This window comes from Acomys russatus, chromosome X (assembly GCF_903995435.1).
Source record: "Acomys russatus chromosome X, mAcoRus1.1, whole genome shotgun sequence".
Lineage (NCBI taxonomy): Eukaryota > Metazoa > Chordata > Mammalia > Rodentia > Muridae > Acomys > Acomys russatus.
Genome location: NC_067169.1, coordinates 33509875 through 33537773, shown reverse-complemented (window position 1 = coordinate 33537773; position 27899 = coordinate 33509875). Strand labels below are relative to the sequence as shown.

Here is a 27899-nt window from a genome sequence, read left to right as displayed (position 1 = left end):
ACTACAGTCCCCTGGATGAAGAGGCCTGGTGGCACTCAGGAAGGATTGCAGGCTACCAAGAAGAGACTTGATGCCCTATGAGCATATACAGGGTGAGGAAGTCCCCCCCAGTCACAGTCATAGGGGAGGGGGTAAGGGGAAAATGGGAGGGAAGGAGGAATGGGAGGATACAAGGGATGGGATAACAGTTGTGATGCAATATGAATAAATTAATAAAATATATTTAAAAAAGAAAACTGAAGAAAGCTAGGAAAGAAAGGTGGCAATACTCAGGGAAGAAAACAACAGTTGATTGTCTGGTGTGGAAAACCACACAAGAAAACATACACACAGATACTTTATTACAGACTTAACAAGTTATATTTAGGACTATATATGCACATAGATATCCTTGAATGTAAGTAGTAACAATTAGTGAGAAAAGAACCCATACATTTCGCATAAAGATGGAAGGATATATGGGAGGCCTGTGGGAGGAAAGGGCAACAAGAAAGGTTGAATTAGAAGATCCAAGATGGCGGCGAGCAGTGTGGACCGCGTTTGGAGGCTCCAGTGAACAATTCAGGGAATTGCACAGATTTCTGAGCCAGGAACACCGAGGTCCGAACATCACGGCAGCGGGAGTGCTCCACGGTTCGGAGGGACCAGGGTGCGGAGGACCTGCGTGCCCCTGCACACGGGAGGAGCGTGGTTTTTCTCTGATCGGAGCGGCAGCGGCAGAGGCAGCAGCACCAGCGGCAACAGCAGCAGCGGCTGAGGTTTGCAGCTCATAGCCTTCCGGTGGAGGCGATTGGTGTGGTGGCTGGTGGGAATTGCTGTGGGAGAGGGGACTCGGGGCAGGATTTGGGTCGCGTGGAGCCTTTGGACCCAGACTGGACTCGGCGGACAGTTCGGCCCCAGAGTCCTGGGTATTGGCCCGGCCCAGCAAGCAATTCTGCCTGAGGCACTAACTCAGCGTGGCCACAGCTCCCCTGCTGTGGCGCAGGCTCAGTTGAGCTCCCAGCTCCACACTAGGCACCACCTCAGCTCAGCGGCAGCTCCCCTGCGGTGACACAGTCTGGGCGGAGCACTTGGTTTCACCACAGGCGCTAACTCAGAGCAGCTGCAGTTCTGCTGTGGCGCAGGCTTGGTGACGTGCTCAGTTCCATCCTAGGCACCACCTCAGCTCAGCAGCAGCTCCCCTGCGGTGACACAGCCCGGGCGGAGCACTTGTTCCACCACTGGCGCTAACTCAGAGCAGCCGCAGTTCTCCTGCTGTGGCACAGGCTGGACAGAGCTCTCGGTTCCACCAGCTCTAAGACTCTGGTTGGACACAGTGTGCAGTTTGAATCCAGAATTCCTGGCTGAGATTGGTGGTCAGTTCGGGCCCTGAGTCAATAACTGACCACAGCATGCACTTTGGGCCAAAAGGCCCTAGTGGAGCTTGGTGCGTAGTCCCAGCCCAAAAATTCTGGCTGGACCCTGTGTGCATTTTGGGCCCAAAATCCCTAGCTGAGCTTGGCAGACGGTTCAGGCCCTGAGAATCTAGCTGAGTTCTGCCCGTGGTTCGGTCCCAGTGCTCCTGGCTGGACTTGGCAGGGAACACAGAAGGCTGTGGATACCTTGGCCTGACCCAACGCTCATTCAGAGACCCAGAACAATTGCAGGATCCACAGCAGAGGGGGACTGAGGATCACTGGCTGTGAGAGACCAGAACAACAGGGCTAACCTCCTAACATCCACACCAGTGAAGCTTTGAGCTCGCAGCCTAGGGAAATCGTGAGAAAACAAGTGAATCTATCGTCAGACACCCTCCATTCAACTCTGGAAGCTACCCAACAAAAACAAAGACGGCAAGATGTCTAAAGGACAACGAAAAAGCATACGCAAAAAACCCCAAAACAACATGGCGTCTCCAGTTTCCAGCTATCCCAAAGAAAACCACCCAGAGAACTCAAATACAACGGAAATACAAGAAAATTACCTCAAATCCTTAGTAATGAGGATGATAATGGAGGAAACAAATAAAATTCGTAATCAAATGCAGGAAGACGCAGACAAACAGGTGAGAGACATAAAAGAAGCATAGAGTGGAACTGGAAAAATTGCAGGAAAATGCAAACAACCAGATGAAAGAAATAAGTAAAACGGTTCAAGCTCTGAAGACCTATAAAGAAGCAATGGAAGAAACTCAGGAATATACAAAAAATCAGATGAAAGAAATCAAAAAATCAGTTCAAGATCTGAAAATGAAAATGGATTCAATGATAAACACACAGACAGAAGAAAAACGAGAACGTGAGACCTCAGAGAAGAAGGCGAGCAACACAGAGGTGAGCTTTTCTAACAGAATCCAAGAGATGGAAGAACGAATCTCAGAGCTAGAAGATAAAATCACAGATATTGAATCAACCATTAAAGAAAATGGCAAATCTGGAAAACTCCTGACACAAAACATCCAAGAAATTAAGGACACCATGAAAAGAAGAAACTTGCGGATAATAGGCATTGAAGAAAGAGAAGACATCAGACTCCAGGGCCCAGAAACTATTCTCAACAAAATCATAGAAGAAAATTTCCCCAATCTAAAGAAAGAGATGCCTATAAACATACAAGAGGCCTACAGAACACCAAATAGAATTGACCAGAAAAGAAAAACTGCCCGCCACATAATAATCAAAACACAAAACATGCAGAACAAAGAAAAAATATTAAAAGCTGCAAGGGAAAAGGGCCAAATAACATTTAATGGTAAACCTATCAGAATTACACCTGACTTCTCAGCAGAGACCATGAAAGCCAGAAGGGCCTGGACAGAGATCCTGCAAACCCTAAGAGAACACAGATGCCAGGCCAGACTACTTTACCCAGCAAAATTATCAATAACCATTGATGGAGAAAACAAAATATTCCATGACAAAAACAAATTCAAACAGTACCTATCCACAAACCCAGCTTTACAGAAGGTACTAGAAGGAAAACTCCATCCCAAAGGGTCAAGCTACAACCAAAACTACCCAGGAAATAGATAACTATCCCATGGCAAAAACACAACTACACAAACACTCGACTGGAAACAACATCAAAATTAAGACTCTTAACAGTCACTGGTCATTAATATCTCTCAACATCAATGGCCTCAATTCTCCAATAAAAAGACACAGACTAACTGAATGGGTACATAAACAAGATCCAACATTCTTCTGCATCCAAGAAACACATCTCACCCATAATGAAAGGCATTACCTCAGGGTAAAAGGGTGGAAAAAAATATTCCAAGCAAATGGTCACAAGAAGCAAGCAGGCGTAGCCATTTTAGTATCGAACAAAATAGACTTTCAACCAAAATTAATCAAAAGGGATGAGGAAGGACACTTCATACTCATCAAAGGTAAAGTCAACCAAGACGACATCACAATTCTGAACATCTATGCTCCCAATACAAGGGCACCCACATTTGTAAAAGATCTCCTAAAAAAGCTTAAACCACACATCGATCCCCACACAATAATAGTGGGAGACTTCAACACCCCACTCTCACTGAAGGATAAGTCATTGAAACAGAAACTAAGCCGAGAAATAACATCATTAACCAATGCCATGGGTCAAATGGATCTAACAGATATCTATAGAACCTTTCACCCAAACAAGAAAGAATACACCTTCTTCTCTGCACCCCATGGAACCTTCTCCAAAATTGATCACATCGTAGGTCACAAAGCAAGCCTCAACAGATACAAGAGGATTGAAATAATACCTTGTATCCTATCAGATCACCATGCTCTTAGGCTGCAATTCAACAACAACAGAAATAACAAAAAGCCTACACGTACGTGGAAACTAAACAACTCTCTGCTAAATGACACCTGGGTCAGGGAAGAAATAAAGAAAGAAATCAAGGAGTTTCTGAAATTCAATGAAAATGAAGAAACAACATACCCAAATTTGTGGGATACATTGAAAGCAGTGCTAAGAGGAAAATTCATAGCATTAAGTGCCTTTAAAAAGAAATTGGAAACATCGCACATAAGCATCTTAACAACATAACTGGAAGCCCTAGAAAAAAAAGAAGCAGAAACACCCAAGAGGAGTAGACGCCTGGAAATAATCAAACTCAGGGCTGAAATTAACAAATTAGAAACTAAGAAAACAGTCCAAAGAATCAACAAAACCAAAAGCTGGTTCTTTGAGAAAATCAACAAGATAGATAGACCATTAGCCAGACTAACTAAAAGGCAGAGAAACAGTATTGAAATCAACAAAATCAGAAATGAAAAGGGAGACATAACAACAGACACTGAAGAAATTCAAAAAATCATAAGATCCTACTTTGAAGGCATATACGCCACAAAATTTGAAAATCTAAGGGAAATGGACGATTTTCTTGAACAATTTCACTTGCCAAAGTTGAATGAAGACCAGATAAACAAGCTAAATAGTCCCATTTCCCCTACAGAAATAGAAGCAATCATCGATGGTCTCCCAACCAAAAAAAGCCCAGGGCCAGATGGTTTCAGTGCAGAATTCTACCAGACCTTCAAGGGCGAGCTAATACCAATACTCTTCAAGCTACTCCAAAAGATAGAAATGGATGGAAAATTACCAAATTCATTCTATGAGGCCATAGTCTCATTGATACCTAAACCTCACAAAGACTCAACAAAGAAAGAGAATTTTAGACCAATTTCTCTTATGAACATAGATGCAAAAATACTAAATAAAATACTTGCAAAACGAATACAGGAACACATCAAAGATATCATTCATCATGACCAAGTAGGCTTCATTCCAGGCATGCAGGGATGGTTTAATATACGGAAATCCATCAATGTAATCCACCATATAAACAAACTGAAAATAAAAAACCACATGATCATCTCCTTGGATGCAGAGAAAGCATTTGATAAAATTCAACACCCATTGACTTTTAAAGTTTTAGAGAGATCGGGGATACAAGGCACTTTCCTCAACATAATAAAGGCTATATACAGCAAGCCAATAGCCAAAATCAAAGTAAATGGTGAGATACTCAAGGAAATTCCTCTAAAATCGGGAACAAGGCAAGGCTGCCCACTCTCTCCATATCTCTTCAATATAGTACTCGAAGTTCTAGCCAGAGCAATAAGACAACAAAAGGAGATCAAGGGTATCCAAATGGGAAAGGAGGAAGTCAAATTATCCCTATTTGCAGATGATATGATAGTGTACATAAGTGACCCTCAAAACTCCACCAGAGAACTCCTAAAGCTGATAAACACCTTCAGCAAATTGGCTGGATACAAAATTAACTCAAAAAAGTCTGTAGCCTTCCTATACACAAATGACAAGCTTGCAGAGGAAGAAATTAGGAAAACCACACCCTTCACATTAGCCACAAGCAATATAAAATATCTAGGAGTTACCCTAACTAAGCAAGTGAAGGACTTGTATGAAAAAAATTTCAAAACTCTGAAGAAAGAGATTGAAGATGACCTGAGAAGATGGTGTGATCTTCCTTGCTCATGGATCGGGAGAATTAACATAGTAAAAATGGCCATCCTACCAAAAGCAATCTACAGATTCAATGCAATCCCTATCAAAATAACTACACAATTTTTTAAAGACATTGAAAGTTCAATTCTGAACTTCATATGGAAAAACAAAAAACCCAGAATAGCTAAAACAATCTTGTACAATAAAAGGTGCTCCGGAGGAATCTCCATACCTGATCTCAAACTGTACTATAAAGCAATAGTACTTAAAACAGCATGGTACTGGCACAGCAACAGGCTGGTTGATCAGTGGAATCGAACTGAAGACCCAGATATGAATCCACACACATATGGTCACTTGATTTTTGACAAAGAAGCCAAATCCATTCAATGGAAAAAGGATAGCATCTTCAACAAATGGTGCTGGTCTGACTGGAGGTCTATGTGTAAAAAAATGAAACTGGACCCATATTTGTCACCTTGCACAAAACTCAAATCCAAGTGGATTAAAGACCTCAACATAAAATCAGAGACACTAAGCCACTTAGAAGAAAAAGTGGGAAAGAGCCTGGAACATATTGGCACAGGAGACAACTTCCTGAACAGAACACCAACGGCCCAGGCCTTAATGTCAACCATTAATAAATGGGACCTCATGAGGCTGAGAAGCTTCTGTAAGGCAGGAGACACTGTCAAGAGAACAAAGCGACAGCCTACAGACTGGGAAAAATCTTCACCAACCCTACATCTGACAAAGGTCTAATATCCAAAATATATAAAGAACTCAAGAAATTAAACACCACCAAACCAAATAACCCAATTGAGAAATGGGGCTTGGAACTAAACAGAGAATTCTCAACAGAGGAGTATCAAATGGCTGAGAAACACTTAAAGAAATGCTCAACCTCCTTAGTCATCAGGGAAATGCAAATCAAAACAACTCTGAGATTCCATCTTACACCCATCAGAATGACTAAGATCAAAAATTCAAGCGACACCACATGCTGGCGAGGATGTGGGGAGAGAGGAACACTCCTTCATTGCTGGTGGGAATGCAAACTAGTACAGCCACTTTGGAAATCTATCTGGTGCTATCTCAGAAAAATGGGAATAGGGCTTCCTCAAGACCCAGCTATTCCACTCCTTGGAATATACCCAGAAGATGCTCCAGCACACAACAAGAAAATTTGCTCAACCATGTTCATAGCAGACTTATTCATAATAGCCAGAACATGGAAACAGCCTAAGTGTCCCTCAGTAGAAGAGTGGATAAAGAAACTGTGGTACATATACACTATGGAATACTACTCAGCTATTAAAAACAAGGAATTCCCGAAATTTGTGGATAAATGGATTGAGCTAGAAATGATCATAATGAGTGAGTTAACCCAGAAGCAGAAAGAATCAAATGGTATATACTCACTTATATCTGCATACTAGCCCAAGGGGCATGTCCCACGAAAGCCTTCACTTACCAGGAAACTGGGACAGAGGGGAAGGCATCCTATTGGGACTCTAAATGTGAGACGCATGGGAGAACAGCAAAATAAAAGGATCCAGAGGGTCCTAGAAATCTACAAGTAGAACAATATGATAGGCAGATTTGGGCCCAGGGGTCCCGCTCAAACTAAGGCACCAGCCAAGGACAATACAGGAGGTAAACTTTAAACCCCTTCCCAGATCTAGCCAATGGTCAGAATATTCTCCACAGTTGAGTGGAGAGTGTGATATGACTTTCTCACGTACTCTGGTGCCTCACATTTGACCATGTCCCCTGGAGGGGGAGACCTGGTAGCACTCAGAGGAAGGACAGCAAGTAGCCAAGAAGAGACTTGATACCCTATGAGAATATATAGGGGGACGTAATCCCCCTCAGGAACAGTCATAGGGGAGGGGAATAATGGGAAAATGGGGGGGGGGAGGAATGGGACGATACAAGGGATGGGATAAACATTGAGATGTAACAAGAATAAATTAATAAAAAAAATAAATAAAAAAAAAGAAAGGTTGAATTAATTTATAATCTCAAAAAAAGAGTTTTCTCTATTAAAACATGAAAAAAGGATGAACTTGTAATAACAGACCAACTTTACTGAACACAGTAAAATTTTCTACGCATTTATCAATGTGATATTTTTTGTAACTGTTTTCTTTGAAACAGTCTTTCTGTCTAAAATCATTACATAATTTTTCAATATATAAGAATCATCTGGTAAAGTAATATAGACAAGTACAGTGAGGTAATCACCTGGACCTGCTTCTTCAAATTCAAATGGTATGGCTTGGTCTTTCCAAGGTTTGGTGACTCCTTTGCCCTTGAGTTTTTTCTTAGCTTTGTGGAAGTATGAAATGAAAAACATGTACATTTAAAGCTATAGCACAATATGCTTTGATATGCATGACAAATAACAAAGTTTTTAATACATCACAGTCATAGAAAGGTTACCATATTGCTCTTGTGATGTGTACAAATGAGAAGTATGGCATGATAACTCTAAAGATGAAGTAGTGGCACATATATCTTAGAAGTAACCAACTCTTTTTTCCTTGGACTTAAGCCCCACTCAACAAGAGGGACAGCATGTTTGGTACTGGAAACCCAGCTCAAACTGTATAGGAATGTTATGAGTTTGGGAGGCCAATCTGTAACTACTAGTTTACTAAACCAGCATACTCCCTAACAACAATCTATAAACTTTGTCTTTACACCGAAAGATAATTGTAATCTGCACTAGGGAAACATCTGATTGTCATAGACAGGGATGATGAAAATAAACAACAACAGAGAGAGGGGGGCACAGACAGACAGACAGTCTTGTCTTTGCAAGGCTTGTTGACTGCTGTATGCTTAGGTTTTCTCTCAGCTTTAGAGTTGTTTTTTCTTTGAGGTATGTAATGTAAATCAAAAATTATACAAACATAAAGCACAATCAGAATGGATACATCAAGAGAACACCCATGTACATAAGGCAAAGCTGCACTGCCTAAAAAGTGAGTAGTAAGATCTTAACAGCCAGAGAGTCAGGGAACTGGCACTAAAACTGTGTCTCCTAGTAAAATCAACAGCAACATACATAAAATGTCACTAGCATCACTGCCCAAACATGAGATGAACAATGATAGCAAAACATATACAAACTGAACAGAGAAAAGCCTGTGAGGACTCAACCCTACACAAAGAACTATATAAAACTGAGGAAAGCTCAGAAAGGGAGAGTTGGGAATCTCCAGGGAAGAGCACACCAATTCACTGTGAGATGTCAAAAGTTAATCCATGAAAACATTATACAGGTATTATTATATATACTGAAAAGGTTATACTTAGGGATATAGATGTACATGGGATAATCTTAAATGTAAGCATCAACAATTAATCAGAAAGAAAGCATGAATTTGGCAGAGAAAATAAGAGGATTAATGAAAGGTTTTGGAAGGAGAAAAGGGCAGGGAGAAGGGTTGAAATTAAATTATAATCTGGAAACAATCTAATTCTCCTAAAGGATAAACTTATTATACTATTCACTTTAACAGGGAAATTTTCTGCCAATTTATCATTGTGCTCATTCTAGCATTTGTTTTCTTAGAAAAAAGTCTTTCGGACTGAAAATGTTACATTAATATTGAATACATAGAAAACATATTGTTAATAATATAGATAAAAAACCAAACCAATCACCTGGACATGTTTCTTTATCTTCAAAAGATACAGTCTGGTCTGTTTCACGCTTACGTTTTCTGGTAGCTTTATTGAGGTATGAAATGTAAAACAAAAATGTTACACATGTAAACCTATGGCACTTTATGTTTAATCCACTATGCTTTCCAAATAATAAAACTTCTAATACTACTGCATACCCTCTAATATAGCCTTATCATAAAATATCATCCTGCTCACATGATATGTAACAATCCCCCATCTGACCTGATAGCCTTAAGACAGCATTAAGTAGCATTCATATCTGATAACCTTAAAGATGCAGCAGTAGCATTCATACATTGAGCTCTTATGACCAAGAGCTCTTTATTTGGACTCAACAAGAGAGCGAGAGAGAGAGTACTTGGTACTGGAATCCTAGCTAACAACTCAGTGTGAATGAAGTCAACATCAGTGGAAGAGAGTTTAAAACTGCTATTTTAGTAAGCCAGCATAATCCCTAACAAAAATATATCAGTATGTCTTTATACCCACAGACAATTATTGTCTTCACTCTACACACACACACACACACACACACACATTTTTGGTTGTGAGCCTAGCCTTTAACGGCTGAGCCATCTCTCCAGCCCCACACACACACATATACAAAGTATGCATTTAGTAGTAATTAGTAAAAAAATGTTGCCATCAATTTGAAGAGCAGGAAGGGTATACAGTAGGGTTTGGAGAGAGGAAAGGGGAAAGAAAAGGTAAAATTTAAATTATAAGCTCAAATATCTTTCTTTGTTTTAAACCCTAAACAGTTTATAATCAAGAAAGCAAGAATCTCAAAAATGATGAACTTATTAGAATAACCAGCTAATTTGAGTTAGCACAGTGAAAATTTCTATCAATTTATCAGTGTGCTACTTTTTAAATTTGTTTTCTTAAAATGAAAAAGTCTTTCTTTCTAAAAATATTACACCATTGTTTAACATGGATCAACCATTTTGTGAATAATATAAATATCAAAGCAAAGCAATAACCTGGGCCCACTCCTTCATCTTCCCAATGTGTGGACTGGTCTTCCACAGGTTTGCTGTCTGCTTTACCCCTGCATTTTTTCTCAGCTTTGTTGTGTTATGAAATTAAAAGCCAAAATGTTACACATGTAAAGCTGAAACAGTTGATCTTGAGTATGTATGCCATATAAAAAGGCTCTAATTATAATGTATACAGTCTAGTATGGTGTTGTCATAAAAAGGCGCAGGTGATATGCAGCTTCATAACATGCCCACACAAAATGCAGCTTCCAGTAGCCTGGCAGGTGAATATTGATTAAGATGTTCATATTGATTATGTTCACAGCAAAGAAATAAGGAAACCAATGATATATTTTAGTATCTACACCTAAACAACCTTATTAATAATGAAATTTACAGAGTAAAGTCCACTAATTCTAAATAAAGAAGCCTTTCAGGGAGAGAGAGATAAAGGACATTGACATATTCAAATGTCGACTATGTTTACTCGGAGTCTTACTTTATAAATTTGAAGAGTAGTCTACTGCTTTGCCTTTTCCATACTCAAAGATGATATAAGATCTATACATTTAACTTGAGATAACAAATATCAAAAACTTTTCATAGCTTTGACATTTCACTTTTTCTTTTCACCATAAAGGAAGCAGTCTATCATAAGCTACCAGGGCTGAAGATGTCACTTTTCTTACTGTCCATATAATGACATAACTTTTTTCACTATAACCATGTAGCTTTCTTTTTACTGCCACTATAACTTTCCCTCTCGTTTACATCTAATTCACCTACTTACAACTAGATTCTTATTTCAGTCTTAACAACTACCTTACACTCCATGTTTAAGACTTGCACTTTTTTAAATTAAAAAAGAAAAAGAAAAAGACAAGTAATATCATTCACATTACTTTTCCTTACATAATATTCTCATCATCATTTTCAGGATTTTGACTAGAACTCCACCACTGATGACTCATCACACTGACATCATCACTAAAGATTGCAGCCAAGGCCTAGAAATTGTAATTCTGATATGTGACCCCTGTGAAAGGGGCTGCAACCCACAAGTTGAGAACCACTGTTTTGGCAAAAGGGACCCCACATATCTAACTCCTAACACTACAATCTACTCCCAGTGTTATTGGTTACACTCTACACTGTGACACCAAGAATCTTAAGTTAGTTTTAATTTCCTCAATATACCACAAATGTACTCACACGCCCACTGAGAAACAGTCCTACTCACTGTGGTTCATATAGCTAAAAGCTGTTATAAACACTACTACAAGAGAAAAATAACCACCAAAAGAGGTCTATTAACACTGTGAGCTACAAGAACCACCCTTCTCTAAGATATGCATGCTGGTACAGTAGTAGCACAAGTGTTATGGAGTAACAAAGTACTTTTTGACTGAATTTAAAGTCCATTCCATGAGATGGAACCATACCTGACACTGTTAGTGAGAAGAACCTGTGACAAGGTAAAGTCACGTTTTAAAGGAGAACCCTATAAACAAGATTCTTCTAAATAGACCTCTCGATAAAACACTTTCTAATGGCATATAGCTATACTTGCCGACTACTGTATCACTCAGACATCATCAGAAAAGCTTCCTTAAATAGATAATTAGTACAGACCTACAACTGGACAACTTTCAGAGAGTGGAGACTTTAGAGCACTCAACCTTAAATGTGATGTCTACTCACACCCTTCCCCTCAAAGCTCAGGCAACTATGTGGAAAAGCAGGCAGAACGACTCTAGGCAGGGGCAGAAAAGGACTTCTCCCACATATTTTTCAGAAACGCAGCAGATGAATATTAGGACAAAATATACATGTCTTGTATAAGCTCGTCTCACAAAATCCCAGCATGAAGAAGGGTAAGTGGTCACACACACACACACACACACACACACACACACACACACACACACACACACACACACACAAACCACAAACCACACAGAAAAATATCACCTTGAGCTGTTAGGCCGTCTTTCCCTGGTCTGACTTCATCTCTTCCAGATTTGGTGAATCCTCGGCCTTTGGGTTTTTTCCAAGCTTTGTTGAAGTATGAAATAAAAGTAAAAATGATGTACATTTACAGCTGGAAGTCATTATGTTCCTCTATGAATACTAAATAGTAAATCTTCTTAGCATAAAACACAGAACCTCCACCTCCAATGCTGTCATGAAAAGGCTACCATCATGCTCATGTGATACACAGTTGCCTTGGTAGCTCAGTTCAGATAATTGTATAATTTTGTATTAAGATAATCAACTGGTGATTTGTAAGTGTTTATAGTGAAAAATAAATATCACTATGGATGGTTTCAAAATTAGGTTATTAGAAAAAAATGAATTTTACCTAACAAGTGCTACTAATTATAACTAAAAATGATTTGCAGATGGAGATATGAAAAACACACATATATACACATACATACATACACACAACACTGTAATGTAGAACTATATTTATTAAAGTTGAAACAGTCTACTGCTTTGCTTCTTCATTATCCAAAGACCATCCTGTACATATAAACAAGACCTGTGATAGCAAAAACCTCATCTTTTTGGAGGCTTTTTATTCCACTTCTACTATTCACCCAAAACAACATAGTCCATCTTTAGTTGCAAGGGCAAATGTAAAATCATTTAACCAATACCATAACTTTATGTCTCATTTACAACTAATGTGTATATATATGTACATATATACACACACACACACACACACACACACACACACACACACACATACATCCACACCAGACTTTAGCTTTAATTTTAACAGCTACCTTACAATCTAGGTTCAAAGCTTCCAGTTTTAAAGAAAAAGCTCTATTAATATTACTTACATTACTTTTTCTTCCATTGTCTTCCTGCCATCCCTTCAGGATACTGACCAGGACCAGACCACTGCTGTCCCATCACACTGACCTCATCACTAAAGAATCCAGCTAATGCCCTGAAAAGGTAATTCTTGGCAATTGCTGGGTCGCTTGTATCTCAAAGACTAAAGTGTCTCTTTCTCTACCTTCAACTCCCTTACTTGTTATCTTTGGTTTCAGACCAAGTGATCATGTTTTACACTCTCATTGCAAAGTTTACCCATAGTTCCATCTTTATCCAATCCATTAGGTTTCTTCTGTTTCTTTTTTCTACACCTGATCCAACTTGCACTCAACTGTCTACCTTCACCAATACTTCTAAATGAAGTATCCCTTTATCAGTCCTGAGCAGTGTGAGTCAGCTCCTGACTGGGTCACATTTTCAGTTCCTTTCTCCAATAAGAAGCAACAGAATAAAGATTAGCAAACTAGTTCTGCAAAGAGCTAGACAGTAAACAGTCTGATGGTTACATATGGTTTCTTTCACATAATTTCATTGTCTGATTGTTTTAATAAAAGAAAGAGCTAACCATAAAACATAAAAATCAATCTTATCACATATGCTACATGGACTGTGTACAGTTAATAGCTATGTTTTGCTTTTGTTTCCTATAAATGGAAGAGAGCCTCTCCTTCTGAAACACTATACTATTATCCAATGTACAGAAATCATGTTGCAAAGCAACACAGAGAAACAATTACCTGGAAGTATATGGACACCTTTCCCTGGTCTGACTTCATCCTTCCCAGACTTGGTGAATCCTCTGCCTTTGGGTTTTCTCCCAGCTTTGTTGAGATATGAAATGAAAAATAAAAATATTGTACATTTACAGCTGGAACTTATTATGCTCCTTTATGCATAGTAAATACTAAAGCTTCATATAACATAAAAAGACTACAGTCATGTGATAGGCAGCTTATAGAATCCTGGTAGTTTAATCAGAAAAATTTGGTTTATTTGTGTGTATGTTCACACTAAAAAACAAAAAACAAAAAACCACAACCAAAACCAGAGATTTAAGTATCAATGACTTCACAATTTAGTTGTTAGATAAATGAACTTTAGAGAGGAAAATTACTAATTTTAACTAAAAGTTATTTTCAGGTAGAGAATATAAAGACACAAATTATCTGTGTTCAAAGCTCAACTGCTTTGATCTGTACCACTTTGTTTTGCATTGACGGTCTACGGCTTCTTTATTACACAGAGACTATGTAATATACATAAACAGGTCTTGTGATAACAAATATCTCATTTTCTACTGCATTTTTACGCCACTTTTGTTAATTACTGAAAAAGAAGTGTCTATTCTCAGCTACCAGGGCAACTATAAGATCACTTACTCTTGGCCATGACTTTACCCCTGCCCTGCCCCATTTAACAACTAATTCATTTATAAACACTTGACTCTAGTCATTTATTTTTACCAACTGCCTTACATTTCATGCTTAAATTCTATTTTAAAAGAACTCTACAAATCCCTTACTTGTTATCTATAGTTTCACACCAATTGATCATATTTTACCCAGTCACTGTAAAGTTTAGTCATAGCTCCTTTTACTTTCATCCAATTTATTAGGTTCCTTCTGGATTTGCTCTACTTCTGACACAATTTGCACCCAAGTGACTCCTCCACAAATACTTCTAAATGAATTATCCCTTCTTTCAACACTCCTGAGAAGTGAGTCAGCTCTCACATCCAAGTCATTTGTTATCAACTTCCTCTGGTCAGAATAAACAGGATAGAGGTTAGCAATTTTGTTTTGTAAAGAGTAAACATTAGCAAAGCTACATATAGTCGCTGCCAAACTTACTAGTGTGCTTCCTATTAGAAATAAAACCAATGAATATAAAACCAAACTTATGTCACAGCTACATGGGCTAGGTAAGAATCCCTAAAATGCCTACACTAGTCTTGATGAAGAAGTCTCTCTTTGTAACTTATTTTATGTGTATATTCTCATTCTACAGTGTTTTCTTTTCAGCTTCAGTCACTACCTCCATATTTCTCTGCTCCATTCAGCAAACCATTCAACCCTCTATTTTATATGAAGACTATAAAGTCTGTCTTTGAGAATGAATTTAATCACTTCCTTGCATCTTAAAAGCACAAGGTGCTGCCTCTACAAAGGATCAGAGTTCATTCCAAACACTTATATTAAGTGGCTTCCAAATGCCTTTTAATTCTAGCAGAATAAGACCCAATGTCCCACTCTGTTCTCTAGAGATACCTGCATATAAGTGTAAAATCATATATGCATACAGATGATTAAAATAAATAGTTTTTAAAGTCCCTAACTCCTCCATACTGAAAGGAGAAAAATTTGGGATAAAAAATTCAATAATCTAGCAAGGTGTGTTGGTGGCTCTGGCCTTTAATCTCAGCTATTGGGAGACAGAGGCAGAGGCAGGATCTCCAAGTTTTCAGCCAAACTGTTCTACAGAGTGAGTACCAGGATAGTCAGGCGGTTACACAGAGAAATCCTGTCTCGAAAAACCAAAAACCAAACCAAAACAACAACCAAACCAAACCAAACCAAACAAAACAAAACCAAACAAAACACTTCAAGAGTCTGTTTTTAAGGATGATGAATAACCTCCTATTGGATTCAAATGAACATATAAATTCAGGTAGTCAGTTCAGTAAGGATGAGAGACTTAGCAACTTGCATAGAAAACAGAACAGAGTGAGTCTGAACAAGATATCAATGCAAATAAAAGTCAATAAATCAAACTTTAAAACTTAATAGACCATAGGTCCCAGGCTGGGAGGAGGAGAAGATATAGGCTTGAAGATGGTGAGTATGGAAGGACAGACAGGCACTGCAAGTGTCCTGTCTCATCTCCTTCAGGAGGAATCACAGCTATGAGTAATGAAGAGAATCTGTAACAAACTGAATGGCCACAGGCATATTTATAAAGACTAATCCTGTGAGACAAACCAAAAAAAAAATGGATTAAGGAGGATGAGAGATAGAATTGAAGGTTGGTGGTAGGAAAGTAGGAAGGGGTACTTAACAGGAAAAGCCTTTCTAAAAAATATGGAAGCTTAAAAAAAAATATGGAAGCTTAACTGCAGTAGAAACTTCCTGAAATATAGACATATTCATAGACACATAGAAAAAAAAAGTTTAAGCAGAGTGACCATTTAATAGACGGAACAGAGCTCAATTAAGCAGCACATGTGACCCAAAATTTCCCTTAACACAAGAATTGGGTTAACACTTTTTGGAGGGTTGAAGAAAGATATGGCAGAAAATCCATTCCTAACACTACAAGCCAAAGCCAAAGCACTTAATTATCATCATCAACTTGATGTCAAGAATCTCAAGATACTTTTTTATTAATTTATTCATATTACATCTCGATTGTTAGCCCTTCCCCTGTTTCCTCCCATTCTTCCCTCCCTCCCACTTCCCCCCTTCTCCCCTCCCCTATGTCTGTGATTGAGGGAGACCTCCTCCCCCTATATATGCTCTTAGAATATCAAGTCTCTTCTTGGTAACTTGGTATCCTTCCTCTGAGTGCCACCAGGCCTCCCCATCCAAGGGACATGGTCAGAAAAGGGGCACCAGAGTTCGTGTGAGAGTCAGATCTCACTCTCCACTCAACAGTGGAGAATATTCTATTCGTCGGCTAGGTCTTGGTAGGGTCTCAAGATACTTTTAACCAGAATAAACCACATCCTTTTGTCCTGTTGCATAGAGAAAGGCTCCTCAAATGGAAGCTTCAGCACTACTGGATAGGATTTGTAGTGCTAAAAGTTGCTATACACACCAACAGAGAAAAAAGTAATCATCAGTCTGATTCATCTATTAATCCTGTGACCTACAACATCAACCTGCTGGCAACATTCACCGATGCAATAGTTACACTCTCTATTGGAAAAAGCAGCCATTTTAACATTGGAATTAGGGCCCACTCCGTGAGATGGAACCCATATCTGACACTGTTAATGTGAATGAGATCATAAGACTTTGTGAAAATCCCACTAGTTTGATTCTGCTAAATGGGCACAGTAATGAATCTACTCTTAAACACATATTATACACATTGATCACTATAATGTTTATCCTCTTCTGAGAAGTTTCTTGCAGTGGATGGTAAATTAACTCAGGGACCAACAACTGTACAACATACAGAGAGTGAGGGACTTTGGATTGATGTACCCTAAATGAGATGTCATTGTATAACACTGTTCCCTCCCCTCAACACACAGAGATCTACGTGAAAGATGCGGCAGAATGATTCTAGACAGAAAAGGGTCAGAATTTCAACCAGACATTTTTTTTTTTGGAAACAAAGCAGACAAACTTAAAACAGCAGAAAGACGGAAACAGAATGCACAGGACTAGTACAAGCTCAAATCTGACAAATTCTTAGCATGAATAAGGGAACTTGGACACAATGTCCCAGTCTTCCCAAATTGATTCATAACTGATAGCTTCTGGGAAAGGGAAAATCAGTTTTCTTCAATGGAGTAACAACGGGGTATATCAGACACACTTCAAAGCAAGCCATATGTTCAAGGATAGTTGATGAACACAAGTTAGACTCACATTTTTTGTGTTTCTCATTTATTAAGGGAGAAAAACAACATGAAGATTAGTGGATAGGGTAGTAGAAGACAATTGAGAGGAGTTAGGGGATGGGGGATATGTGATTAAAATGAATTGCATACTGCTGTCCTTCCTCTGAGTGCCACCAGGTCTCCCCCTCCAGGGAACATGGTGAAATGTGAGGCACCAGAGTACTTGAGAAAGTCATATCCCACTCTCCACTCAACTGTGGAGAATGTTCTGATGATTGGCTAGATCTGGATAGGGGTTTAAAGTTTACCGTCTGTATTGTCCTTGGCTGGTGCCTTAGTTTGAGCGGGACCCCTGGGCCCAAATCTGCCTATCATATTGTTCTACTTGTAGGTTTCTAGGACCCTCTGGATCCTTCTACTTTGCTATTCTCCCATGCAAGAAGAGACTTGATACCCTATGAGCATATACAGGGGGAGGAAATCCCCCTCAGGAACAGTCATAGGGGAGGGGAATAAGGGGAAAATGGGAGGGAGGGAAGAATGGGAGGATAAACGGGATGGGATAACCATTGAGATGTAACAAGAATAAATTAATAAAAAAATTAAAAAAAATAAATTGCATAAAAATTTCAAAGAATAACAACATTATAGAGAAAAAATTTTAACCAAAGGTGCTACAAATACAAATTTTATATATAGTACAATTTCATGTAATCAAGAAAAAGTCTCCTTCTCTAAAGTGAAGGCAATGGTCTAATTCTTCCAAAAGTGGACTTCAATTAGAACAAACATCACTGCTAAAGTAGCACATTGAAAAGTTCCAGCATTTCATTATTAGGCTAATTTGTGCATTTGTTTCTTAAAACAGGAAAGCCTTTTCTTTCTGAGACACTACACCATTGTTCAACATACAGAAATTACCCTGCGAGTCAACACAGAAAAACAATCACCTGGGGCTGTTTCAACAATTCTCCCCGGTCTGGCTTCATCTTGGCCAGGTTTGGGCAATCCTCTGCCTCTCGGATTTCTCCCAGCTTTGTTGAGGTATAAAATGAAAAGTAAAAAATTAAAATGGTGTACATTTAAAACTAAAACATTTTATGCTCAGATATGGACATCAAATGAAACCGCTTATAATCAAATACACTTTCTTACACTGTCATGAAATGGCTACCATCATGTTCACAGGATACTCAGCTTTCAGTTGCCTCCTAACCCATTTAGACAAGTTCAATGCTTTGTGTGAAGAAGACCTGTCATGCCATTTGTGTCAGTGTCCACAGTTTTAAAAGACACATTCCAGTATCAATCCCTTCACAATTTTGTTATCAGATAAAAATGACTTTACATAGTAAAAAGTACCAATTCTAAATAAAAACTACTTATAAGGAGATGAAAAACAAACAACCATGTACATGCACATACCCGAACAGACCTGTGTTGAAAGACTACTCGCACTTGAGAGTCTTATTTGATAACTTAAAATACATTATAATATTACTTTGTGCTCAAAGGTATTCATAAATGGGCCAAGTGACAACAAATATGTCATATTCTTTGCAACTCACCAAGCAGGGTGCAATCTATACTAAGCTACCAGGGCAAATATAAGATCATCTGACTGCTGCCAAAACTCTACACCTCATTAGCAAATAACTTCACCTGTGTACACCAGACTCTTCATATTTCATTCTTTTTCAAGGCAGGTTTTCTCTGTGTAGCTGTCCTGGACACACTTTGTACACCATGCTGGACTCCAACACACAGGATCTGCCTGCCTCTGACTGCAGGCATCCTGGGATAACAGGTGTGCGGCCACACACTCACCTTCATATTTCATTCTTAACCACAACCTTACCCTCCACTTTCAAAAATCCCAATTTAAAGGTCTCTAGTAATGTTTCTCCCATTTCTTTCTTTTTTCTTTCATTGTCCCCCTGTCACCATTTACAAGATTTTGACCAGGACTACACCACTGCTGCCTCTTCACTAAAGGCTCCAGCTGACACCTTGATATGGATATTCTTGACAATTTCTGGAATTCTTCTATCTCCAAGACAAAAGTGTCCTTGTCCAATTTCAATTTCCTTACTTGCTATGTCTAGTTTCAGATCAACTGATCACATTGAACACACTCATAACAAGTTTAGCCACAGCTCCCTCCATTTTCATCTAATCCATAAGGTTTCTTCCGGCTTTAGTCTACTCCTGATGCAACATGCACCCAACTGCCCATCTTCATCAATACCTCTAAATGAAGTACCCTTCCTTCCTCACTTCTGAGCATGAGTCAGCTCTCACCTCTAAGATGTTTGTCAACTCTCTACAGTCAGAAGCAACAGAATAAATAGTATCAATCCCGTATTGCAGAGAGCTAGACAGTAAGCATTCTGATGGTTACACAGGCCTCTTTCACATGTTCTTAACAAAACAGATCAAAAAACATAACAGTCAACTTTAACATATGGCTACATTGGATAGATGTGGTCCACTCTCTGTACCATCATGGTAATCACAAGAGAAAGTTGCTGTTATAATTGATTTCAACACAGAGAAATTATCTTGCTAGTCAACACAGAAAAACAATCACCTAGGGCTGTTTCAACACTTCTCCCCGGTCTGGCTTCACCTTGGCCAGGTTTGGTCAATCCTCTGCCTCTCGGATTTCTCCTAGCTTTGTTGAGGTATAAAATGAAAAGTAAAAAATTAAAATGGTGTACATTTAAAACTAAAATATTTTATGCTCAGACATGGACATCAAATGAAACCTCTTATAATTAAATATACTTTCTTACGCTGTCATGAAATGGCTACCATCATGTTCACAGGATACACAGCTTTCAGTTGCCTACTAACCCATTTAGACAAGTTCAATGCTTTGTGTGAAGAAGACCTGTCATGCCATTTGTGTCAGTGTTCACAGTTGGAAAAGGTACATTCCAGTATCTACTTCTTCACAATTTTGTTATCAGATAAAAATGTTTTTATATAGTAAAAAGTATCAATTCTAAATAAAAATTACTTATAGGGAGATGAGAAACAAACAACCACATACATGCACATACCCTAACAGACCTTTTTTGAAAGACTACTTGCATTTTGAGAGTTTTATTTGATAACTTAAAATACTTTATAATATTACTTTGTGTTCAAAGGTATTCATAAACGTGGCAAGTGACAGCAAGTATGTCATGTCCTTTGCAACTCACCAAAAAGGATGCAATCTATACTAAGCTACCAGGGCAAAAATAAGATCATCTGACTGCTGCCAAAACTCTACACCTCATTAGCAAATAACTTCACCTGTGTACACCAGACTCTTCATATTTCATTCTTTTTCAAGGCAGGTTTTCTCTGTGTAGCTGTCCTGGACACACTTTGTACACCATGCTGGACTCCAACACACAGGATCTGCCTGCCTCTGACTGCAGGCATCCTGGGATAACAGGTGTGCGGCCACACACTCACCTTCATATTTCATTCTTAACCACAACCTTACCCTCCACTTTCAAAAATCCCAATTTAAAGGTCTCTAGTAATGTTTCTCCCATTTCTTTCTTTTTTCTTTCATTGTCCCCCTGTCACCATTTACAAGATTTTGACCAGGACTACACCACTGCTGCCTCTTCACTAAAGGCTCCAGCTGACACCTTGATATGGATATTCTTGACAATTTCTGGAATTCTTCTATCTCCAAGACAAAAGTGTCCTTGTCCAATTTCAATTTCCTTACTTGCTATGTCTAGTTTCAGATCAACTGATCACATTGAACACACTCATAACAAGTTTAGCCACAGCTCCCTCCATTTTCATCTAATCCATAAGGTTTCTTCTGGCTTTAGTCTACTCCTGATGCAACATGCACCCAACTGTCCATCTTCATCAATACCTCTAAATGAAGTACCCTTCCTTCCTCACTTCTGAGCATGAGTCAGCTCTCACCTCTAAGATGTTTGTCAACTCTCTACAGTCAGAAGCAACAGAATAAATAGTATCAATCCCGTACTGCAGAGAACTAGACAGTAAGCATTCTGATGGTTGCAAGGCCTATTTCATACGTTCTTCTTTGATTGCCTTTTAACAAAACCGATGAAAGATCATAACAGCCACCTTTATCATACATATAGCTACATGGAATGGTATGGTCCACTCTCTGTACCATAATGGTAATCACAAGAGAAAGTTGCTGTTATAATTGATTTGAACACAGAGAAATTATCTTGCTAGTCAACACAGAAAAATAATCACCTGGAGCTGGTTCAACACTTCTCCCCGGTCTGGCTTCATCTTGGCCAGGTTTGGGCAATCCTCTGCCCCTAAGATTTCTCCCAGCTTTGTTGAGGAATAAAATGAAAATAAAAAATTAAAATGGTGTACATTTAAAACTAAAACATTTTATGCTCAGATATGGACGTCAAATTAAACCTCTTATAATGAAATACACTTTCTTACGCTGTCATGAAAAGGCTACCATGATGTTCACAGGATACACAGCTTTCAGTTGCCTACTAACCCATTTAGACGAGTTCAATGCTTTGTGTGAAGAAGACCTGTCATGCCATTTGTGTCAGTGTTCACAGTTTTAAAAGACACATTCCAGTATCAACCCCTTCCCAATTTTGTTATCAGATAAAAATGACTTTCCACAGTAAAAAGTACCAATTCTAAATAAAAAATACTTATAAGGAGATGAGAAACAAACAACCATGTACATGCACATACCCGAACAGACCTGTGTTGAAAGACTACTCGCACTTGAGAGTTTTATTTGATAACTTAAAATACATTATAATATTACTTTGTGCTCAAAGGTATTCATAAATGGGCCAAGTGACAACAAATATGTCATATTCTTTGCAACTCACCAAGCAGGGTGCAATCTATACTAAGCTACCAGGGCAAATATAAGATCATCTGACTGCTGCCAAAACTCTACACCTCATTAGCAAATAACTTCACCTGTGTACACCAGACACTTCATATTTCATTCTTTTTCAAGGCAGGTTTTCTCTGTATAGCTGTCCTGGACACACTTTGTACACCATGCTGGCCTCCAACACACAGGATCTGCCTGCCTCTGACTGCAGGCGTCCTGGGATAACAGGTGTGCAGCCACACACTCACCTTCATATTTCATTCTTAACCACAACCTTACCCTCCACTTTCAAAATCCCAATTTAAAGGTCTCTAGTAATGTTTCTCCCATTTCTTTCTTTTTTCTTTCATTGTCTCCCTGTCACCATTTACAAGATTTTGACCAGGACTACACCACTGCTGCCTCTTCACTAAAGGCTTCAGCTGACACCTTGATATGGATATTCTTGACAATTTCTGGAATTCTTCTATCTCCAAGACAAAAGTGTCCTTGTCCAATTTCAATTTCCTTACTTGCTATGTCTAGTTTCAGATCAACTGATCACATTAAACACACTCATAAGAAGTTTAGCCACAGCTCCCTCCATTTTCATCTAATCCATAAGGTTTCTTCTGGCTTTAGTCTACTCCTGATGCAACATGCACCCAACGGTCCATCTTCATCAATACCTCTAAATGAAGTACCCTTCCTTCCTCACTTCTGAGCATGAGTCAGCTCTCACCTCTAAGACGTTTGTCAACTCTCTAAGTCAGAAGCAACAGAATAAATAGTATGAATCCCATATTGCAGAGAGCTAGACAGTAAGCATTCTGATGGTTACACAAGCCTCTTTCACATGTTCTTAACAAAACAGATCAAAAAACATAACAGTCAACTTTAACATATGGCTACATTGGATAGATGTAGTCCACTCTCTGTACCATCATGGTAATCACAAGAGAAAGTTGCTGTTATAATTGATTTCAACACAGAGAAATTATCTTGCTAGTCAACACAGAAAAACAATCACCTAGGGCTGTTTCAACACTTCTCCCCGGTCTGGCTTCACCTTGGCCAGGTTTGGTCAATCCTCTGCCTCTCGGATTTCTCCCAGCTTTGTTGAGGTATAAAATGAAAAGTAAAAAATTAAAATGGTGTACATTTAAAACTAAAACAGTTTATGCTCAGATATGGACATCAAATGAAACCTCTTATAATTAAATATACTTTCTTACGCTGTCATGAAATGGCTACCATCATGTTCACAGGATACACAGCTTTCAGTTGCCTACTAACCCATTTAGACAAGTTCAATGCTTTGTGTGAAGAAGACCTGTCATGCCATTTGTGTCAGTGTTCACAGTTGGAAAAGGTACATTCCAGTATCTACTTCTTCACAATTTTGTTATCAGATAAAAATGTTTTTATATAGTAAAAAGTATCAATTCTAAATAAAAATTACTTATAGGGAGATGAGAAACAAACAACCACATACATGCACATACCCTAACAGACCTTTTTTGAAAGACTACTTGCATTTTGAGAGTTTTATTTGATAACTTAAAATACTTTATAATATTACTTTGTGTTCAAAGGTATTCATAAACGTGGCAAGTGACAGCAAGTATGTCATGTCCTTTGCAACTCACCAAAAAGGATGCAATCTATACTAAGCTACCAGGGCAAAAATAAGATCATCTGACTGCTGCCAAAACTCTACACCTCATTAGCAAATAACTTCACCTGTGTACACCAGACTCTTCATATTTCATTCTTTTTCAAGGCAGGTTTTCTCTGTGTAGCTGTCCTGGACACACTTTGTACACCATGCTGGACTCCAACACACAGGATCTGCCTGCCTCTGACTGCAGGCGTCCTGGGATAACAGGTGTGCGGCCACACACTCACCTTCATATTTCATTCTTAACCACAACCTTACCCTCCACTTTCAAAAATCCCAATTTAAAGGTCTCTAGTAATGTTTCTCCCATTTCTTTCTTTTTTCTTTCATTGTCCCCCTGTCACCATTTACAAGATTTTGACCAGGACTACACCACTGCTGCCTCTTCACTAAAGGCTCCAGCTGACACCTTGATATGGATATTCTTGACAATTTCTGGAATTCTTCTATCTCCAAGACAAAAGTGTCCTTGTCCAATTTCAATTTCCTTACTTGCTATGTCTAGTTTCAGATCAACTGATCACATTGAACACACTCATAACAAGTTTAGCCACAGCTCCCTCCATTTTCATCTAATCCATAAGGTTTCTTCTGGCTTTAGTCTACTCCTGATGCAACATGCACCCAACGGTCCATCTTCATCAATACCTCTAAATGAAGTACCCTTCCTTCCTCACTTCTGAGCATGAGTCAGCTCTCACCTCTAAGACGTTTGTCAACTCTCTACAGTCAGAAGCAACAGAATAAATAGTATCAATCCCGTACTGCAGAGAACTAGACAGTAAGCATTCTGATGGTTGCAAGGCCTATTTCATACGTTCTTCTTTGATTGCCTTTTAACAAAACCGATGAAAGATCATAACAGCCACCTTTATCATACATATAGCTACATGGAATGGTATGGTCCACTCTCTGTACCATAATGGTAATCACAAGAGAAAGTTGCTGTTATAATTGATTTGAACACAGAGAAATTATCTTGCTAGTCAACACAGAAAAATAATCACCTGGAGCTGGTTCAACACTTCTCCCCGGTCTGGCTTCATCTTGGCCAGGTTTGGGCAATCCTCTGCCCCTAAGATTTCTCCCAGCTTTGTTGAGGAATAAAATGAAAATAAAAAATTAAAATGGTGTACATTTAAAACTAAAACATTTTATGCTCAGATATGGACGTCAAATTAAACCTCTTATAATGAAATACACTTTCTTACGCTGTCATGAAAAGGCTACCATGATGTTCACAGGATACACAGCTTTCAGTTGCCTACTAACCCATTTAGACGAGTTCAATGCTTTGTGTGAAGAAGACCTGTCATGCCATTTGTGTCAGTGTTCACAGTTTTAAAAGACACATTCCAGTATCAACCCCTTCCCAATTTTGTTATCAGATAAAAATGACTTTCCACAGTAAAAAGTACCAATTCTAAATAAAAAATACTTATAAGGAGATGAGAAACAAACAACCATGTACATGCACATACCCGAACAGACCTGTGTTGAAAGACTACTCGCACTTGAGAGTTTTATTTGATAACTTAAAATACATTATAATATTACTTTGTGCTCAAAGGTATTCATAAATGGGCCAAGTGACAACAAATATGTCATATTCTTTGCAACTCACCAAGCAGGGTGCAATCTATACTAAGCTACCAGGGCAAATATAAGATCATCTGACTGCTGCCAAAACTCTACACCTCATTAGCAAATAACTTCACCTGTGTACACCAGACACTTCATATTTCATTCTTTTTCAAGGCAGGTTTTCTCTGTATAGCTGTCCTGGACACACTTTGTACACCATGCTGGCCTCCAACACACAGGATCTGCCTGCCTCTGACTGCAGGCGTCCTGGGATAACAGGTGTGCAGCCACACACTCACCTTCATATTTCATTCTTAACCACAACCTTACCCTCCACTTTCAAAAATCCCAATTTAAAGGTCTCTAGTAATGTTTCTCCCATTTCTTTCTTTTTTCTTTCATTGTCTCCCTGTCACCATTTACAAGATTTTGACCAGGACTACACCACTGCTGCCTCTTCACTAAAGGCTTCAGCTGACACCTTGATATGGATATTCTTGACAATTTCTGGAATTCTTCTATCTCCAAGACAAAAGTGTCCTTGTCCAATTTCAATTTCCTTACTTGCTATGTCTAGTTTCAGATCAACTGATCACATTAAACACACTCATAAGAAGTTTAGCCACAGCTCCCTCCATTTTCATCTAATCCATAAGGTTTCTTCTGGCTTTAGTCTACTCCTGATGCAACATGCACCCAACGGTCCATCTTCATCAATACCTCTAAATGAAGTACCCTTCCTTCCTCACTTCTGAGCATGAGTCAGCTCTCACCTCTAAGACGTTTGTCAACTCTCTAAGTCAGAAGCAACAGAATAAATAGTATGAATCCCATATTGCAGAGAGCTAGACAGTAAGCATTCTGATGGTTACACAAGCCTCTTTCACATGTTCTTAACAAAACAGATCAAAAAACATAACAGTCAACTTTAACATATGGCTACATTGGATAGATGTAGTCCACTCTCTGTACCATCATGGTAATCACAAGAGAAAGTTGCTGTTATAATTGATTTCAACACAGAGAAATTATCTTGCTAGTCAACACAGAAAAACAATCACCTAGGGCTGTTTCAACACTTCTCCCCGGTCTGGCTTCACCTTGGCCAGGTTTGGTCAATCCTCTGCCTCTCGGATTTCTCCCAGCTTTGTTGAGGTATAAAATGAAAAGTAAAAAATTAAAATGGTGTACATTTAAAACTAAAACAGTTTATGCTCAGATATGGACATCAAATGAAACCTCTTATAATTAAATATACTTTCTTACGCTGTCATGAAATGGCTACCATCATGTTCACAGGATACACAGCTTTCAGTTGCCTACTAACCCATTTAGACAAGTTCAATGCTTTGTGTGAAGAAGACCTGTCATGCCATTTGTGTCAGTGTTCACAGTTGGAAAAGGTACATTCCAGTATCTACTTCTTCACAATTTTGTTATCAGATAAAAATGTTTTTATATAGTAAAAAGTATCAATTCTAAATAAAAATTACTTATAGGGAGATGAGAAACAAACAACCACATACATGCACATACCCTAACAGACCTTTTTTGAAAGACTACTTGCATTTTGAGAGTTTTATTTGATAACTTAAAATACTTTATAATATTACTTTGTGTTCAAAGGTATTCATAAACGTGGCAAGTGACAGCAAGTATGTCATGTCCTTTGCAACTCACCAAAAAGGATGCAATCTATACTAAGCTACCAGGGCAAAAATAAGATCATCTGACTGCTGCCAAAACTCTACACCTCATTAGCAAATAACTTCACCTGTGTACACCAGACTCTTCATATTTCATTCTTTTTCAAGGCAGGTTTTCTCTGTGTAGCTGTCCTGGACACACTTTGTACACCATGCTGGACTCCAACACACAGGATCTGCCTGCCTCTGACTGCAGGCGTCCTGGGATAACAGGTGTGCGGCCACACACTCACCTTCATATTTCATTCTTAACCACAACCTTACCCTCCACTTTCAAAAATCCCAATTTAAAGGTCTCTAGTAATGTTTCTCCCATTTCTTTCTTTTTTCTTTCATTGTCCCCCTGTCACCATTTACAAGATTTTGACCAGGACTACACCACTGCTGCCTCTTCACTAAAGGCTCCAGCTGACACCTTGATATGGATATTCTTGACAATTTCTGGAATTCTTCTATCTCCAAGACAAAAGTGTCCTTGTCCAATTTCAATTTCCTTACTTGCTATGTCTAGTTTCAGATCAAC

At 38.7% G+C, this 27899-nt stretch overlaps 1 protein-coding gene across 1 annotated transcript in view; it reads right to left on the bottom strand.

The window, feature by feature from the left end:
- Positions 1-27899, bottom strand: part of LOC127185202 (sex comb on midleg-like protein 2) — a 104185-nt gene that overhangs the window by 34187 nt on the left and 42099 nt on the right. The gene's annotated exons all lie outside the window — the stretch shown is intronic.